Source organism: Amborella trichopoda, chromosome 9 (assembly GCF_054954075.1).
Source record: "Amborella trichopoda isolate Santa Cruz 75 chromosome 9, AtrichopodaSantaCruz75HAP2 v2.0, whole genome shotgun sequence".
NCBI lineage: Eukaryota > Viridiplantae > Streptophyta > Magnoliopsida > Amborellales > Amborellaceae > Amborella > Amborella trichopoda.
In genome coordinates this window covers 36,063,021-36,082,189 of record NC_142344.1, presented here as the reverse complement: position 1 = coordinate 36,082,189, position 19,169 = coordinate 36,063,021, and the positions used below count along the sequence as shown (strand labels likewise).

General features: G+C 40.1%; 1 long non-coding RNA gene across 1 annotated transcript; it reads right to left on the bottom strand.

Moving 5' to 3' along the window:
* Positions 1-16,364: 16,364 nt before the first annotated feature.
* On the bottom strand, positions 16,365-18,106 carry LOC148780512 (uncharacterized). Its single transcript, XR_016040289.1, has 3 exons — positions 18,006-18,106; positions 16,653-16,703; positions 16,365-16,576 (listed from the first exon to the last, which is right to left on the bottom strand). It is a non-coding gene; the product is annotated as an uncharacterized LOC148780512 (long non-coding RNA).
* Positions 18,107-19,169: the final 1,063 nt, after the last annotated feature.

Genomic DNA, 19,169 nt, shown 5'->3' with positions numbered 1-19,169 from the left:
CGAGGTTCTGCTGAGCCCCTAACCTCTTTTCATCGAGTGCATCCAATTCTTGATACCGAAGTTTGACTCTCTCATCTCCGGTTATTCCTTGATGTATAGCGACACGCAATGAAGGGATTTGGATTTTAAGAGGTAAAACTGCTTCACCCCCATAGACTAGGGAGTAAGGAGTAGAATCAGTGGCATTTCTTGTGGTAGTGCAATAGGCCCACAAGGCTTCAAGAAGCCTCTCATGCCAATTCTTCTTCATCTTTGATACCGATTTTTGTAAAACGTTGCACAGGGTCTTATTGAAAGCCTCAGCTAATCCGTTGACTTGAGGGTGATGTATAGTCGAGTACCTCCATTCAAAGCCGAACTGGTTAACCAAGCGCTCCATGTGATGACTCTTGAACTGAGGGCCATTGTCAGATATAATCCGATCAGGCACTGCAAACTGATATATGATGTGATGCAGCACGAAGTTGGCCACCATGGTCCCCAGAACTTTCTTAAGAAGGACCACTTCAGCCCACTTGGAGAAATAATCTGTTGTGGCTAGAATAAAGACATGACCCATCGCCGATGGAGGGTCAATAGGCCCTACAATGCCTATACCCAATAGTGAGAAGAGCCATGATGCCACTGTAGGGTGTAAGGGCTTTAGAGGTTTATGAACAAGGCTTATATTTGGCATACCTGGCACTTTTTAGCATAGTTTAAGGAATCAGCAATCATGAAAGGCCAACAATACCCCAACTTGCGTATCCATCCATAAAGCTTAGGACCTGACTGGTGTAGTCCACAAATGACTGAGTGTACTTCTTCTAACACGTTATTTGCCTCTTGCACATTCACACATCAAAGAAGAATACCGTTAAATGACCGTCTGAAGAGAACATCTCCTTCAAGGAGGGTATATTTGGTAGACATTCGTCGTACACTATTGCGCTTGGCACTATCTTTCAAGAGCCTACCATGTTTTAGAAAACTAGTGATGGGCTCTTCTACCTGCTTGACTTCTGTGCATATTGGGTCGAAGAACTCTGGTTCTTGGTTTTGAACCTTAACTCCTTGAACCTGTGCCATTTCATGTTCAGTTTTGATAACTTATTTAGCTGATAGAAGTGCTTTGAATGGATAAGGAAGGCACTCGGGGAAGACATTTCTCTCATCATCCGCATCTACCTCGGTTCTTAGTTCAATGTGTCTCCACTCTGCCACCGAGACAAGCTTGGGTCCTGATGAGGATAATTGAATTGTAGCTTAGAGTTTTACAAGTGCGTCATCCTGCCAGTTTAGCTTCCTGGGAATGTGAATCAAGGATACATCTTCAAACTGGGCCATAGACGATTTTGCAGTATCATGATAAGGCTTGAGAGTGTCTTTTCTCACGTCATAGACCCCTTTAAGCTGTCGGATAACCAACTCGGAGTCGCCATAGATCTTGAGCTGCTCCAAGTCTAGGTTGAAGGCTATCTCCAACCCAATTATAAGGGCATGATATTCTACCTCGTTATGAGAGTCGGCCTCAGCGAGAGAGTAAGAAAGTGGCAATATTCCTCTTTTCGAGGTTAAGAATACCACTCCGGCACCTCCTCGGTCTGATTGGAAGGCTCCGTTGAAGTATAATTCCCACGCATGGGCAAGCTCTGCACAGAATACCTCCTCATCAGGGATATCACTTGATAAAGGAGATTCCGCTGGTAGGAGATGTGCTACGAGAAAGTCAGCCAAGGCCTGGCCCTTGATCACCTTTTGTGGGACATACGTGATGTCAAATTCCGTCAGCAATAATGCCCACTTAGCAAAGCGTCTTGACAGACATAGGCGTGTCATGATAAATTTTACGGGATCTACTTTTGATATAAGTTTCACTTCATGACCAAGCAAGTAATGATAGAGTTTTTGTACTGCGAAGATTAGGGCCAAGAAGTACATCTTCTCTATAGGGGGATAATTCTTCTTGACCCCTTGCATCCTACGGTTGAGATAACATGGTGCCATTTCTTTTCCCTCGTCATTGTTTTGTGCCAACAATGCCCCAAGTGACTCGTTCAGAGCGGTCACGTATAGGATGAGAGGTTTTCCCAACACTGGTGTAGAAAGAACTGGAGGGTTGAGAAATATTGCTTGATATCATCAAGGGTTTCCTGACACGCTTCATCCCAAATGAATGGGGTATTCTTCTTCAACAGGTGTGTGAAAGGTCTGCAGCGACCCAAGAAGTTTGAGATAAACCTGTGGATGTACGCTAGCTGCCCTTGAAGAGAGCGTAGCTCTCGCAATGTGGTTAGTGACGGCCTTTGCTGGATTGCCTTGATCTTGACTAGATCGACGTCAAGTCCTCGATGTCTGATAATGAAACCCAAGAATTTTTCCGAATGCACGCCAAAAGAGCATTTTAGTGGGTTCATTTTTAGCTGATGAAGGCGTAGTCACTCGAATACCTTTTCAAGGTCTCTCATGTGAGCATCCTTCTCTTCGAATTTTACCACCAAGTCATCTACATAACACTCCACCTCTTTGTGCATCATATCATTGAAGATGGTTGTCATTGCCCTCTGATATGTAGCACTAGATTTCTTCAATCCAAAAGGCATTATTGTGTAGCAGAAGACCCCTTTTGGAGTTAAGAACGCAGTGGCTTCCTCATCTTTGAGTGCCATCCGTATCTGATTATCCCCGGAGTACTCATCTATGAAGGAAAATATTAGACAGTGAGCCATAGAGTAGATGAGCATCTCGGTGAATGACAACAGGAAGTCATCCTTAAGGCAGGCGGTATTCAGATCCCGGAATGATTTGGCCATTCTTCTTCTTGATTGGAACAATATTTGCTAGCCATTTCGGGTACTTGACTTCGCGAATGAAGCCTGCTTGTCTGAGTTTGGTTACCTCGACATCTATCTGCATTTCAAGGTCAAGCTTAAACCTTCTTGATTTATGTTTAATAGGTTTGACAAATGGATCAATGCCGAGATGATGAACGGTAACTTGAGGGTCTAAACCGGCATCTCATGATAATGTCATGCAAATACGTCTCGGTTTGCTCAGAAAAAAGTAATGAAATCTCCTTTCTCTTCTGGAGACATATTTGCTGAAATGAAAGTGGGCCTGAGGTAGGCTTTGTCTCCCAGATTTATTTCCTCCATTCTTCTGCGGCCTCTTGCAATTCCTCATCATCGGCTTCTGACATCTTTTTGTTAATCTCAAGTGCAGAGACCGACAACCTTGACATCTCTTCTTCGAAGAGGGTTCCAGAGTAGGTCATGATTTCTGCACCTTTGTTGAACCGAGAAGGATCAACCTCCAATGTGGACAGCATATCAAGTTGTGAGGGTTCGATTTGGAAGTCATAGGGAGGTTGAGATTTGGCGGTTGTAAGAGCGAGGACTGTCCTCGTAAGAATCACACAGTCTTTGCATGGGTGTCTGTAGTGTTTGCCCCGTGCTGGTTAGTACTTCACAGACTTGTGTCATGTAGCAAGTTCCTGAGAGTAGAAGCTTTGCCCCCTTGATTCTTTTAGTCTCTGCTCGAAGTCGGGCTCAGGGGGCCACTGGGGTTGCTTTAACTTTGAGCTCTTGTGCTTCTTTGAAGAAGATGGCCCTGCTTTGGCTTTAGCTTTCAAGGCATCAGCAACTGTTAAGAATTCGGCTGCATGGGCCAGCATCTTTTTCAACTGCCTCCGCTGCATCCTGCTTATGTTTATTCCTTCAAATTCTCTATCAAGGGCCTTGAAATCGGGACATTGCAAGACTGTACATGTAGGAGACAAAGAAGAGGAAGGATGAGAAGAAGAAGAAGGAGAAGGGTCAGAAAGTGAGGGACTTTTAAGGTCGTTCCCCTCATCGGACCGATTTGGACAGCTTTTACACCATCACCAGAATTGGACGTGTGCAGAGGATCTTTCAGGTCTTTCCCCTGCTTAGACCGTTGGGGAGTCCTTTTAACGTTGTCACCCTCATTGGACGTGATCTGAGGAGAAGATAACTCGGGGACATCCTCTTGATGGGATGGAGAAAGAAGGAGGATCGTGTCAGAGATAAAGTCCATTAAAGTTGGCAGTGGGGGAAGGGGCCTGCGAAATTCATGCTTGATTGGTAGTTGAGTCGTCTTCTTTCTCTGGCGAGCGGCCCTTGGTGCACGTCTCCTTCTGGTTTTTTGAGGTGGTGCTTGATTCGTCTCGCTCAGCTTGCGAACAGCCCTAGCTTGGAGAACTACTTCTCGCCTTAAAGACTTGAGTATACTTCGCCCATGGTGGACTATCCATGGTTGGGAGGTCGAGGGTTCAGCAGTACTTGAATCATTATTATGAAGGTCTTATGTCGAGAGGCCCTCTTGCACCAATGGAGTAGTGGCTTGGGGATCACTTATTGGAACATTAAATGACTCTTGACATTCATGTATTTTCTTTGTGATTATATCATGGAAACTGGTACATTCATACAGGTAATGCCCCCATATCTGGTGGTATGGGCACCAACGATCCTCAGTTCCTCGGGCAAGGCGTCGAGGCTACCTTGCCGGTTTCGGTGTGATAAAACCTTCTCGAAGCATTATAACAAAAAAGCCGTGAAGAAGACCAAATGCTTCGTCTTCCTCTTGAACCGTTAATGTATGGGAGGCTTCTACTACCTCGAATCCTTTTTTTAGTTCTTCAAGCTTGATCTGACCCTTCTGAATCAGAGTCTCGATAATGTCTTTCAGGGCGAAGCAGTCATATGTGGGGTGATTGATCATTCTATGGTAAGCACAGTAGTTCGCTTGAGTATCAAGTCCAACTTGATCAGGGATATTAGCCTCCAAAAGCTGGATTTTGTTCCAACAATAATCGGAATAGCGCAGGGACCCATTCCTTCTCAAAAGGGTATACCTTGCTCCTATGCCCGGTCCAATAATCCTCCTAATCAAGATTTGTAGGTGGGGGTACTCGGTTGTCGGACTGTTGTTGCTTGCCTGCTTAAGGTGTTGTCTTTGTTGTGCTCACGCCCTTGGAGAGGTCCAAAGTTTGGGAGGGAGCCTTCTTTGGATCAGTGACCATGACAGCTGCACTGATCACTCCTTTTTGTTGGTTGCCTCGAGGCTTAGTCCGAGAGCTACCATTGCCCTGGTTGTTTCCGAAGCTTGCAGATGGTTGTCGTGACCCGCCATGGTGGTGTGATAGCTTTTTATGCAGACCGATTTAGAGATCAGCTCTGACATAGAAGTCAGAATGGGCCTCGACATGTAGAGAAATCTCTAGTCGCATGTTCCACATGCAAGTTTGAACTGCTTCCTTCTCAGGCATAGGATTGGGATGGCGAGTAGCTAAATTTCTCCATCTTGATATGAACTGGTCCACGGGCTCATCAGGGTCTTGGGTCAGGGTGAGAAGCTTAATGGTTTGAACCTCTCTCTCGACCTCATAGAAGCGCTGGTGGAAGAGTTTCTCCATTTCCTTCCAAGTATGCACCGAGTTTGGGGGAAGTTGAGCATACCACTAAAAGGCTAGGTCATCAAGGGTTTCAACAAACTGGTGGAGAAGGAATCTCCCATCAGCCACTGTCTCTCGACAAGCTGCTTGGAAGTGGGTGAAATGATGATTCGGTGACGTAGTTCCGTTGCATAGGGAAAACTTCCCTTTCTTGTATTCTGAGGGAAACGACACCTTGTCAATGTATGAAGGGTATGGCTTTTGATAAGGCGTTGCGCCTTGTATCCCCGGAATTTGTCTGTTCTTTAAGCTCTGGCTAACCATAGCATCGATGTCTGCTTGTGAGATGGGGTGAAGGACAAAATTTGTCCGGTGAGACAGAGGGAAGGGGCTACCTTGGAGGTGCACCATCTAAGAGATGGGAATTGACCTCATGGTTAGCTGATTGTCATGCGACATCTATACGATCTATCTTCTCCATCATTGTGTGCACCATATCTTCGAACTTGTTCATGCGGTCTTCTTCTTACGAGTTAGGTTCGTTTATAACCATTACGCCGACTGTTTCTCCAGGGAGGTCAGTCTTCATTGCAGTTGAGGGCTTGCGAACTTGATAGGTCGCACACGGCAGATTGGTCAGCAAGGGGTCTGCATGCCCCGACTGAACTCAATTTTTGTATGTCGATCGAGTGAGGACCGGTTCTCGACGGTCTTGGGACCGTGGCTGCTAAGTGGCTGAGTCATCTTCTGCGACACTAACCATAGTGCAAGGCTCATGCGCTTCCTCTTCAGGCTTCGTCATCTGAAGAGGGTAGAAGGGGTTCAGGCGAAGAGGGTCATCAGAGTTGGTTGCCTTGACCGCCTCAACCACCTTGGTTAGAATTTACAGACCCCTATCACGTTTAGCTTTGAGGTTTTGATGGACCTTGTGCCAAAATTGTGATCGGAACTGTGGCTAGTCAGCTCTTCTTGCACAAGAGAGAGATGTCTCCATCGGGTGCGGCAAAGGATGAGGCCCAAGGAGTGAAGTTAATCCGAGCATGGGAGGATGAAAGACTTGATCTTCCATCAAGTCTTTACCCGGAGCTCTTTTGTGGGCTGCAGAGAGACGACCGAAATGGCGGGGCTGGTTCAAGATGGTCCTCTCGGGGAAGGTCTCCAAGTACTAAGGCTGAAGGTGCTTGCTCGAAGAAGGAGGAGCAGGCAAGAGGAGGGTTGACTCATGAGAACACCTGAGTCGAGGGGCGAGGGGCTGTCTGTGATGGCGACGTGTGTGCACCCCTTGAAGAAGGATCACGGGTGACCTGGGGGTCAGCCCGGGCTTTAGCAAGTGGTCTGGCCTTAAGGGGCTGAGAACTGCGAGCAGGTGTCTGTAAGAGAATAGGTGGTAGCCTGCCCCTTACAGGGTGTGCTAGTGTGTGTTGAGTAGGAAGATGAGGAGGTCATCTTCCGTGTCTTCCGTGCACTCGGGTTGGTGCAACAATGACGTTGCCCTAAGCAGTGGGATGCATATGATCAATGTGTGCAGGACCTGGCATTGAGAGGTCTGATCGTGAATGCTGACTCAAGGTAACATAAGGGTTGCCCCGAGGTGTGGCTTCAGTGGATGACCCACGAGCCTTATAGTGTGTGCGAGAAGTGGAGGCTGCAGGGTCTCTGCCTCGATGTGTCAAGCCTCTAGGGATAGTGACTCGTGGTGGTGCAAGAATGTGGGGGGTAGCCTTACAGTGACCCACAGAAGTAATGGCAACTTGTTTTCCTTTTGAAGAAAGGAACTGGACTGGGCAGCCTTCCGGTGTACCTCGACAATACGACTGACAAGTTACTTGCCGGTGGCAGGGTATGTGATGTGTGCGGTAACAGAAGTACTGTCGATGCAAAAGGCCTTGGTGGAAGTTCCACTAGAGCTAGGAGATGGGGAGTTAGGGACCTTTAAGTCCCTATTCACACCAATCTATGTTAAGACCTTGGAGCTAGACCTGGGGTCTTTGCTCAAAAGGAAGGTTGGGAACGAAGTTCGACAAACTTGTTCCCTAGGGACACTTACGAATGAGGGGATTAGAAAATCCCCGATCTAGATGAATGGGTTACAGAACCCGGAAGCCATAAGTGCAGATACATAAAATAAAAGGAGAAACTTAGCCAAATAAGCATGACCTGACAAAGGGGTAGTAAGTTCCCAGTGGTGTCGCCAAGCTGGTTAGGTGCCTTGATCTCGCCCTCTGGATCTAGATGATCTGGCAGTGCGTGTCTCGGGTTTCAAGGGAACCCGGGAATTGAGATCGCTCTCTTGGGAACTTTACTAAAAAACAAGGGCAAGTTGACCAACCAATGAGAGAGGAATTTAAGGTGGGTTTGGGACTTACTCGGGCTGGCTCAAGTGGGTGCCCTTTTAGATCACGAAAAAAGTCCCCCAAGTCAAAAAATTGGTTTGGAATAGCCTCCCTTGGCTTGTATTCTCCTATTTCTGCAATTACACATATATGACAAATGTTACAAGACAGGTGGGTCAAGGGACCACACCTTGCCTTCAGATGAACGTGCATAGGCGTGCACGTTCAAAAGATGAGAAGAATGAGAGGATGAAGATTGGGGTGATAAGAATTTGATCAAGTGGTAAGACCGACACAGTGACCTGACTAGTAGTTAATTGACTTGTCGTGGTAGTAAAATGGGCTCTGTAGCTCAGACTGGCTCAAAAGAGTTACTACTAGATGACTGTACTAATACCGACTAGCTAGACACAATGACTTGTCTGTCGTGGCAATAAAACGGGCACGGTAACTATGACCGGCACAACAACATTACAGCTAAACGACATGACTATCATTGAAGGCTAGTCTCAACCCTTCTTAGTCAAACGAGAAAGTAAAAGAAAGAAGAGAAATCAAAGAAGATAGAAAATAAAGAAAATAAGGGGAATTAATGAAGGAGAAGAGAAGAGAAAAGAAAAGGGAAGATAGAGAGAGAGAGAGGTGACACAGAAGGTGATAAGAAAAGAAGAAGATATGAATAGGAAGAAGAGGAAAGAAACAGAAGACTGAAGAGCATGAGAGAAGATGAGGGAGAAGAAAGGAAGAATGGAGAGAGAAACAGAGAGGAGTAAGAGAGAGAAGAGAGACACAGATAGCAATGCGATAGGGAGAAGGGAGAAACTCAACCTGCAATGGAACCGAGAGAAGGGAGAAATTCATACCACAATGGAATAGAGAGAAGGAAGAAACTCATATGGCAATGGATTTCCGTCTGCTTGGACTAAAGAAGATGGAAGAAAAGGCACATGCGGCGCTAAGGTTTCGCTGGTTGGGCTAGGAGAAAAAGAGGGGAGAAAACACATGTGGCGCTAAGGTTTGGCCATATGGGACAGAAGAAAGGAGAAAACTCAGGCGACGCTAATGTCTCACCGTCAGAGACAGAAGAAATGAGAAAACTCAGGCGGTGTTGAGGTTTCACCGTTTGAGACAGAAGAAATGAGAAAACTTAGGTAGTGCTGAAGTTACGTCGTCTAAGACAGAAGAAATGAGAAAACTCAGGCGACGCTATGGTTTCGGTGTCTGAGACAGAAGAAATGAGAAAATTCAGGCGGTGATGAGGTTTCGCTGTCTGAGACAGAAGAAATGAGAAAACTCAGGCGAAGCTAAGGTTTCACCGTCTGAGACAGAAGAAATGAGAAAACTAAGGCGACACTAAGCTTTCACCATTTGAGATGGAAGAAAGGAGAAAATTCAGGCGGTGCTAAGGTTCGCCATCTGAGACAAAAGAAATGGCAAAACTTAGGCGGTGCTAAGGTTTCACCGTCTGAGACAGAAGAAATGGGAGAGTGAGAGCACAGACGACGATGGACTTGCGCCATCTAGGATAGGAGAGAAGAAGGGGACTTTTACAGAGACCTGGCTCGCCATTCAGGCTAGGGCCCGGCCCACTGCCTGTGTCTCATAAACAAAAAAAGACATCACACCAAGCAAGAGGTACACCATGGATGCAGGGAGGAAAGAAAGAAGAACAAAGACGTGATAGACTAGAGAAGGAAGAGAGAGAAAGAGATAAAGAGGAAAGCAAGGAAGAGAAAGGGAGAGATGAGAAAGAAAAGAAGAGAGAGACGAGGGAGAAAAGGAGAGAGAAAAAGATATATAGATGAAGAAAGAGGAGAGAGAAAGAGAGATAAAGATGAGGACAGAGGAGAGAGAAAGAGCAATAGAGATGAGAAGAGAGGAGGAGAGAGAAAGATATAGAGATGAGGAAAGAGGAGAGAGAAAGAGATATAAAGATGATAGGGAAAGAGAGACGAGAAAAGAGGAGAGAGAAAGATGGGAGGAGAGAGAAAATTACCTTACCAAAGAGTACCAGCCCTTTTCTTCTCTCTCCTCTTTCTCTCTCCAAGACACACCCATGAACTCAAAGCACGAATTGAGACTTTATTGATCAATGCGTAAAATGAACGAGCCTCTTTTTACAATTAGGCTTTGCATGTTTATATAGAATTGGGCCCAAACATGGGTGGATGCCCAAAAACTTCCTAAAATTGAGGATAATTACAATTTATTTGAATTAAAAGAAATTCTAAAAATACGTGCAAAAGGAATGTTTTACCCCTACCTAATAATGTGTGGAATACCATAACAGTCCCTACTGCTCCCCGAGAGCTTGCGTGATCTTTCATGGATGATCCGGGGTTACACTAATGCCCATTTGATCGAAAGATAATTTTTTTCTTGTAGGGCTCGGCATGGCGATCGATTTGATAACAATTTTGAGCCATGAATCATGTTTTTTAAGCCATGAACATGAGACTTGAAATTTGCTTGAATCTTGAAAACTTTGGATCGATAGTGTGCTTGTTCCTTAATGGTTTTCTTCTGTTTCTTCGCTAAATCGTATTGAGCATGCAGCTTGATTTCGTATCCGAATGAAGATTTCGTCATCTTGGGTTTTTGGCCGAAATCTTGAAATCCGACGGCTAGAATTTACAGTAGCTTCGATACCTTCATGTGTGAATTCCAAACGTTCATTATACGCGGGGTTCAGACCAGAGATAGCCTCGGACCTTATGCACATAATGCAACTGGTTTCGCATTGATAGTGTATGCGAGAGTCATGATTTGGCCACCGGAGTGAGGAGTGCCGCTACTGAATTTTTTGCAACTTCCTTCATGGAGTAGCAACTTCTCTCTAGTTTTTCTCCGTGCTCGGGCATCGTCATGGGGCGTACCACCTATTGAAACGCTCGTCTCGATGAGACAAACATGTTCACAAAAATTTGAGTACGATCCGACTTGGAACGAGTGAGATATATGCCCCTAAAGTTACTCCTCGTGACTATGAAAAGAACCACCTTTAATGGTGTCTTGGTGCAAGGTGGCCACACGGGAATAGTGTGTGGCCTATCTTTTTTCGGTATTTTACCCATAACTTTGCGCTGGAGTGCCCGATTAAATCGAAACTTGACCCATAGGGGTTTTTGACTGTGCTGGATCCAATGGCAGTGGTCCCACTTCTATTTGAAGCACCGAAAATATAGTTCTAGTTACGAGGTCTATTTCAAGGTGCAAGAGGCCGATTTTGCCGAAATTATTTTTTTGTGTTCACTGCTTTAGATATGCCTGATTGCGATGAAACTTGGCAGGTGGCATTTTGAAATTCTTATGAAGATCTTTGATTAGTTCTGGGGCTATTCTGAGACTGTCGAAATTTTCATTGTATGTTGAAGCTTTATTTCCGCATCAGGGACCAAGGTGTTGAAAAATGTGTTCAAACAACAGGATTTATGGTGAAAGAGTTAGACAGGGTCAATATAATATGAGAGAATAATGAGAAATACTTGAGAGAGAGACTGTAATTGGGAAATAAGAATGTGAGAAAGAGATATTATAAGGCATTCAAAGGCCAAATGGGAGATGTTGGGTTGTTGTGGACATTAAAGGCCTTATGAGAGCATATAATCAATATCTAATATAATGGAACATGAACTCAGTTGAAGTATGGTTCTTTATGAACAAGCTAGGCAAAAGATATTTGTCAATACTCAAACTTGGCTTGACGTACTAGGCCAGTCGAGTTGGAAAATCGTTATTGCTTGGGCATAGAGTACAAACAGATGAAGGTTAGTAGGGTCATCCTTCGATGAGGTTGGAGTTGCTCAGGACAGTGAGTCAAAGGACTGTATGAACCTTGTATGTGATGGTACGCCTCAAGAGACGATGACCAAAGCCTCATCACTGAACTATCACACGACATGTACATATGATAGCCGTATCAAGAAAACGAATTACCATTAAAGGTGAAGGATGTGCATGTGTGAGATATTATCCTTATGTATCATAGAGCTGAAGATGCTTCAGGTCTGTGTGACCTTAGATTCGTCTCTAGGGGAGAACCTGTAATCTATTGATCGGGATTGTGCCCCTTTTGCCTAATGGCAAACTTTAGTAGCCCAATCATGAACCATTGTAGTGGTCTGTGAGTCATGAGAATTGTTGGGTCAGTTTGAGAAAACAAGTATGGATTATAATCCACAATAGAAGAAGGAGAGCTTCAACGATATTTTAATTCCTAGACGTAGTCGGATCCGATTCCCATCAAAATTAGTTATAATTAATTATTTTGATGTTGAATTTTTATAAGTCTCTAAATATTTTATTTTTACATAATGAATTTATAGATTAAGAGATATTCAATTTTCAGTATTTAAATATTCAGAAAGAAATAATGTTTATTGCCAATATTCTAAAAATCATTTTAGAATTTTATAATTCACTATATATAAGGTTAGATGAACTTCTCATTGTCACTTAGGGACAGTTCTACCAGGGAATCGAGAGGGGAAATAATGGTCAAGTCCCTATATGGGGCCGGGTGACCAAACTGTTGAAGGCCCGATTCAAAGGAGAAGAAAAGAAGAACATGAAAAATGTCCCTTATCCTATCAAAGATGTGAAGCCCTTGGAGGAGCGAAACCCTTTCTTCCTTGTTGCTGATGCCGAAGAGGCTTATCACATGGTGCACATCAAAGAGATAGCTTGGGGCATCATATGGCCGATGATCCATAAGGTTCAAAGCTTTGGCCAAAAATTCTGCGGCCATATTTTCCTCCCTATAAGAGTGTTGGGCTTTCTATTGTTGATTAGCGAAAGATGCAAGCTTAGATATACTATTAGCTAAAATTCAACGCAATCTCCAAGGAGGCCTGTAACACTCATTCAAAGAATCACCAAGAAGTTTAGATTCACTATCAATGACAAGAGGTAGATAATTCAGCTCCATTACTAGTGAAATACCTGTCTCTAGTGCATAGATTTCTATTGTGTTATTCGAATTGGTACCTAAAGGGGCTGCATAGACCGTGCATGTACTTTCTTTCTCTCATCGCAAAGATTTCCTTCTTTTTCCTTATTATTTTCTCTCTTTACAATACAATATAAATAGGGTAAAAGAAATCCCAAAAGAAAGATCCTTGTATGGCATCCCCAAACTTTTGTTAACTTTATCGAAACTCAACTTTATCTATTTAGCATATGGACTCATGTGACTATCCTAATTTAAGTAAGACTTCACCCCATAATTACTTAAGACAATGATAAGTGGCTAATAATACTCCTAAATCAATGGGAAATCTAAAATAAAAGGAAAACGATCATTTAAAATTAAGGATTCAAGACTAATTATCAACATTAAGGTTCATTATAATGAAATCATTGCTGTGGGGGATTTAGTGAACGTAATATCCCAATGCTTACTCCTGCGTAATACACCATGGAGATGGAGACACCTACATTTTATTTTAATAGGGAGGGATGTTCCCTTTTTACATATTAACCGAGAGAGAAACAGCGTTGCAGATCAGATAAATATGACTGTTGATCATATGTCTCTGGTTTCGAGGTTTTCTGTTTCATTGTTGTTTGCCTTTCTGTATGTGTTTTTCCTGTGCATGCACCTCCATGTACACCATTTATTTTCCTAATGAATTATATAATTAACCGTTAAAAAAAAAATAGAAAAAAAAAGAAAAATTACTTACTACACCTTTTCAAGGTTGCGTTGTATTTTTTCAAGTACACAGAGACGAACTCCACCCCATGGCTTTCTTTTCCCAAATTTCCCACCTATCTGGCATTTCCAACGTTAGACGGGTGGGAAATCCTGCTAGCTTTCAGCCATTTCTCTTATTCAACTAGTCCGGTATTAACAACGTCAAACATGTCCGATGTTTGGTGCTTCTAATATCACAGAACTCAACTTCCTAAGATGTTTGACATTAGAAAAATCGAATTTATTTTAAGTAACTATTATTATTTATATTCTTACAATTTAATTAATATAATAGAATTTACATACTTTAATATTTTTTATTTTTTATTTGTGCTTGAATGTATTTTATTTTTTAATAGATTTTCCTTTATATTTTACTTTTTTATTTCCTAATTTCTATTTCTAACTTTCTATTGTTTTTCTATTCTATTTTAGATTTCTATTCTACCATTTTATCATTTTATCAATATAGTGTTGTATTCTAATTCTAAAATTAGAAAAATAAAAATAAAATAAAATAGAACTCAAAAATAAAAATTCAAATTTAAATCAAATATAAAAAATAATAGAATAGAAGTTATTATTCTTATATTAGAAGAAATATTTCAATAGTTAAATACTTTTAGCTATTAAATATTTTATAATAGAACTTTTTTTTTTTTTCTTTTTTTTCTGAAAAGGTACAATAGAAAAAGTATTTCATTATACTAATTTCTAGGGAAATTATCACAAATATACCTTAATTTTCGTCTACTAAGAAAAAACCATCAACTTTCATAAACCTCAGCCACACCGTTTTTGTTCAATTTTGGATGTTTTTGACCAAAATAACCTTCATCCTTTTTGTTCAGTGCATTTTTTTTACTATCAAGGTAGTTGTATTACCATGAAGTACAATAAACCCACCAATGTTATACGGCATTTTGAATAATGTAAAAACCCACCATGTTATATAGCCCTCAAAATGCCATAAACATTTTTCTCATGTTTATATTTATCTCTTTCATCCCTCTAATTCTTATCATGTTTATCTCTTTTTTTTTCTCTCTAATTCTTTTTAATATTTATCTCTTTCATCTCTTTAATTTTTTTTAATATCTATCTCTTCTTTCTCTCTCTAATTTTGTTTTTTTTCTCTCTCTAAATATTTTTTCTCTCTATTTACTTCATCAACTCAACAAACGTAATTCCAATACGATACAAATCTGACTCCATCTAATTTTCATAGGAGATGGAGTTGAAGGGAGTTTTTATAGGGGAGGGTAAGGTACACACAAGTTGTTATGAACAGAGAAAGAGAGAGATAAGATTTAGAGAGAGAGAAGAGATAAATATTAAAAAAGAATTAAAGAGTGAGAGAAGAGATAAACATATAAAAAGAATTACTGAGATGAAAGAGATAAATATAAATAGAAAGAGAAAAAGGTTTACGACATTTCGAGTGTTGTATAACATGGGTTAGATTTTACTGCACTTAAACTATTGGACAACATAGGTGGGTTTACAGTAGTTAAAATGCCGTATAACATGGGTAGAGTTATGGTACTTAAAATGTCGTATAACATAGGTGCCGTATAACATGTGTGGGTTTATGGTACTTAAAATGCCGTATAATATATGTGGGTTTACAGTAGTTAAAATGCCGTATAACATGGGTGGGTTTATGGTACTTAAAATGTCGTATAACATGGTTTTGGGTTTACAGTACTTAAAATGCCGTATAACATGGGGTAATTTTTACGGTACTTAAAGTTTGACGTAAAGGTTATTTAGATACAAAGACGACCAAAATTGAACAAAAAGAGTGTGGGCGAAGTTTATGAAAGTTGAGAGTTTTTTTTCTAAATAAACTAAAATTAAGATATATTTGTGATAATTTTTCTAATTTTTATTATAGTAATAAAGTTTTATTACACTAATTAAATAGTAAGAATTCAAATAATAATAATTACTTATAATAAGAAACACTACACAACAAACATGTCCAATGTTATTAATACCGGATTGGTTCTAATTAAGAGAATTGGTCAAAAACTTGCGGGGTTTCTCACCTATCTGATGTTGGACATGCTTGATAGCTGGGCAATCATGTAGAAAAAAAAAAAAGCCCCAGGTGGGGGTGTTTATTTTGGTAAAAATATGACATGATGCAATAAAGGTGCTGAAAGTAAATTTTTCGTTAAAAAAAAATAAAAAAAAATTGCCAAGCGACCAAGTATTAATCCCATCTTATGCTCTGTCCTTTCACGCTCAACCTATCAGCATTGGTTATTGGACATCCATCTTTCTCTAAGGTGGTTGTTTGCTTCTTCTCATGGTCCATTTAGTACTAGTATGGTAGGCATGTGCATCCGACAAAAAGTTAAGGAAAACCTTGATTCCCTTGTAACACGACAATACTCACCGTGGAAAAGGGCAAGGGGTGTGCATCCAATCAATCCTGGGTAAGTCGTGCTTCATCATAAAGAAAATAGACCAATGAAGCACAAGACTTATGGAAAGGGACTGACACTAATCAAACTCCATACCCAAACCACACACTGCTCCATCATTTTTTCTGATAAGATTTTCATCAAATATCCGATTTTCTCCGCAGCACACCCATAATTAAATAAAGAAGATGGCACCCCATAAAGCTTTTATGTCTTAGTTTAGGTTAAAGTTTACACAAGGTTTCAAACGTATAATATTGAAGTAAGGTACATCTCATGAATCCATAGTCTTTTAAGGGAGCTATCCAATTGATCATTTCTCAACTTGGGGATGTATGGATATGAAGTTCAAATCCTAATAGTAATGCATTTCGTGTAACAAGTTGTTTGGACTATATATTTTCAAAATTTTCAAGTGTTTACAGATTTGTTCAATTTGTACTATTTTTAAAATTTTAAATTTCATAACTAAAGATTAAAATAGAATTTTGAGTCATTGTAAGATTTCCGACACCTAAATTATATCTCTAAACAAAGTTCAAAAGTACACCTTGCATCTACAGTATAAAAAAAACGCCTTGTATACACCTTACCTCTATATATATATATATATATATATATATATATATATGGTTAGGTATGAAGTGACATGGTGGGTCACCGAAACCGCCACACGGAGGAGGATTTGCCTTAAACTTTTCTGGCACGTGCTTGACGACATCTGAAAAAGTAATGACGGATGGATTCCTCATTCTCAAAAATTGAAGGAATGAGAAAAATAATGATCATTTACTCACCTAATCACCTAAGTGGTGATCCTTCAATGACATGACATTACGGCAAATCACCTGGTTATATTTAATGTTAGTAATAAAAAAAGAAATGAATTCTCCCCAAATTCTAGTGTTATCAAATATTGGGCCACCATATTCAACAAGGTTTCTCCCTTTGCTTCTTTCCTTCATTATTTTACATTAAAAACCATATATTGATTTTCAATAGCAACGTAAATACATCGGCGTGTTGGCAAAACAATTAGTCTACTCGCACTACGTCACTAAAACACTAATTTTCGTTAGTTAAAAAAGTAAAACCTCTAGAAGATCTACCCGCCTACCAGAAACATAAAACAATGGACGAATGAAAACCTTCTGGAAGGTCTAACCTTTCAACAAAAAAATACATGTTTTAAAAAGACTAATGAAAACCTTCTCGAAGATCTAACCTTTCAACAACAAAAAAATACATGTTTAAAAATGGAAAATATTTTGACCGGGCTGGGTTGTGGCCCTCTCAAAATAATTAAAGCTTCACCTCAAAACTCAATGAAGACTAGAGTTCTGGTAACAAAAAATCTTCAAATCAATCTTCTTGGCCTTGCCTGTTATGATTGTAAAAGAAAATTAAGATTTCAAGTACTAAAAAAGTGTATATTATAACACATAATCTAGACCGTTTATTTTATCTTAAAAATGAATATTCACAAATCTGTAAGATCTGTACCATTTTATGAACTTCAATTTCTATAATCAAGTTGAAAATTGATGTTAGAGCTATCATGGAGACATCGGATACCCAAAGTACTTTCTAGACGAAGATTACAGATGTCACTTTACTTTGTTTTTATGACACCTTGGCCTTACAGAAATGGAAAACGTTTATATAGAGTTGAGACTCTAAACAATCAAATTAGAGATCACCTCAAAATTTTCACAAGAATAGGTTGTATTGATGCCCAAATATCCTCAAATTGATCTTCTTGGCATCAAGATGCATGGACATGAGAAAAAAATAGATTTCAAATTATGGAAATAGCACAACTTGTAACCCATTTTCGGAGTGTCAATTTTCAAATTTTCAAGTTTTCATATATCTGTTCCATCTACACTATTTTTTAATAATTAAATTTTATAATTAAAGATGAAAATATATTATAAGGCTATCACAAAGATTTCCAATATTGAAATCACATTTCTCGATACTATTTGAAGGTGCGCTTTACTTCAATTGTTTATAGCTTCGGCTCTATACAAACTACACCCATCGTGTCTTTTAAAAATTTTAAAAAAAATAAAAAAAAATCTAGAGGAGGAAAAATAAAAAAATAAAAAAAAATTTCTTCTAGAAGATAGAGAGAGGATAGGGTTGACCTGCTATGAGTGTGTGACATGCATGAACTTTAGATTGTATTGACCCACCTCCACTGGTGGTGACGATGGGGGCGGTGGCTGTGGTAGCTACCAACCACTTTGCAGAGAAGGAGTTGGTGGGCAGTTGATTTTTTTTAAAAGAGAGAGAGAGAGAGATGAGGTCACTGCCCCCACCAGCTGCTGTCCCCTCCAACCCATCAATTATTGGTGGGAGAAATATTATTTTTTGCCAATACTTCCAAGCAACAATAATATGGTTGGTAAGCCTTAAATTAGCATCCAGTATAGATGGAACTTGTGTGACGCACCGAATAGCAATTGCTACGGTTTATAATTACTGAATGCTGTTTGGAGGTGTAAATTTGTGATTAGTAGCATTAGAGAACAAGAAGAAGCATCCAGGGGTTTTGGTCAAGCAAGATAAAACCTAAATAGTCGGTTCCCCATATTCTAGGGATTACAATTTTTCAAATAGTCCCCATCAATGGTTAATGATAAATTGTAGTAAAATAAATAAATAAATATATATATATATATAGACTATTTATTTTTTGTAAATGAAAGTCATAATCACTCTTATCAGTTATATTTCAAATCGAGTGGTTGTAAAAGTGCCATTGACTAGACTCAACGACAAAGGGAAACAAAAAAAATTCTTGAACTTCATGACACACCCTAAGCCGCTTAATTTAACATCTACTGACTAAAAGTGATTGTGAGTTTTTTGTAACAAAGATAACTGTGGTTTTTATACTGAAAATCTTTTTGATAGACTTAAAATATATTTTCATCTTTAATTATAAAATTCAAAGATTCAAAAATAGTGTAGATCGAGTAGATCTATGAAAACTTGAAAATCTTCAAAATTGACCGACCAAAATTACGTTAGAAGATGTGCTATTTCCAAAACTTAAAATCCAATTTTTTTTTTATGTCCATGCATATTGATGTCGAGATGATCAACTTGAAGATATGCAGACCTCAAAAGAGCCTCTTCTAGTGAAAATATGGATTTTAACTTTTCCCTTGTATTATGGATGGCTTGTTATCGTATTCCAAGTGGGATTGACTTATTCGGAAGTATTGAACTGTTGAGCTCTTTAATGATTCTCTTGAGGCTTCTATGAAAGTAATGTAGCATCTGCAATTTGGTGCACTTGGTTC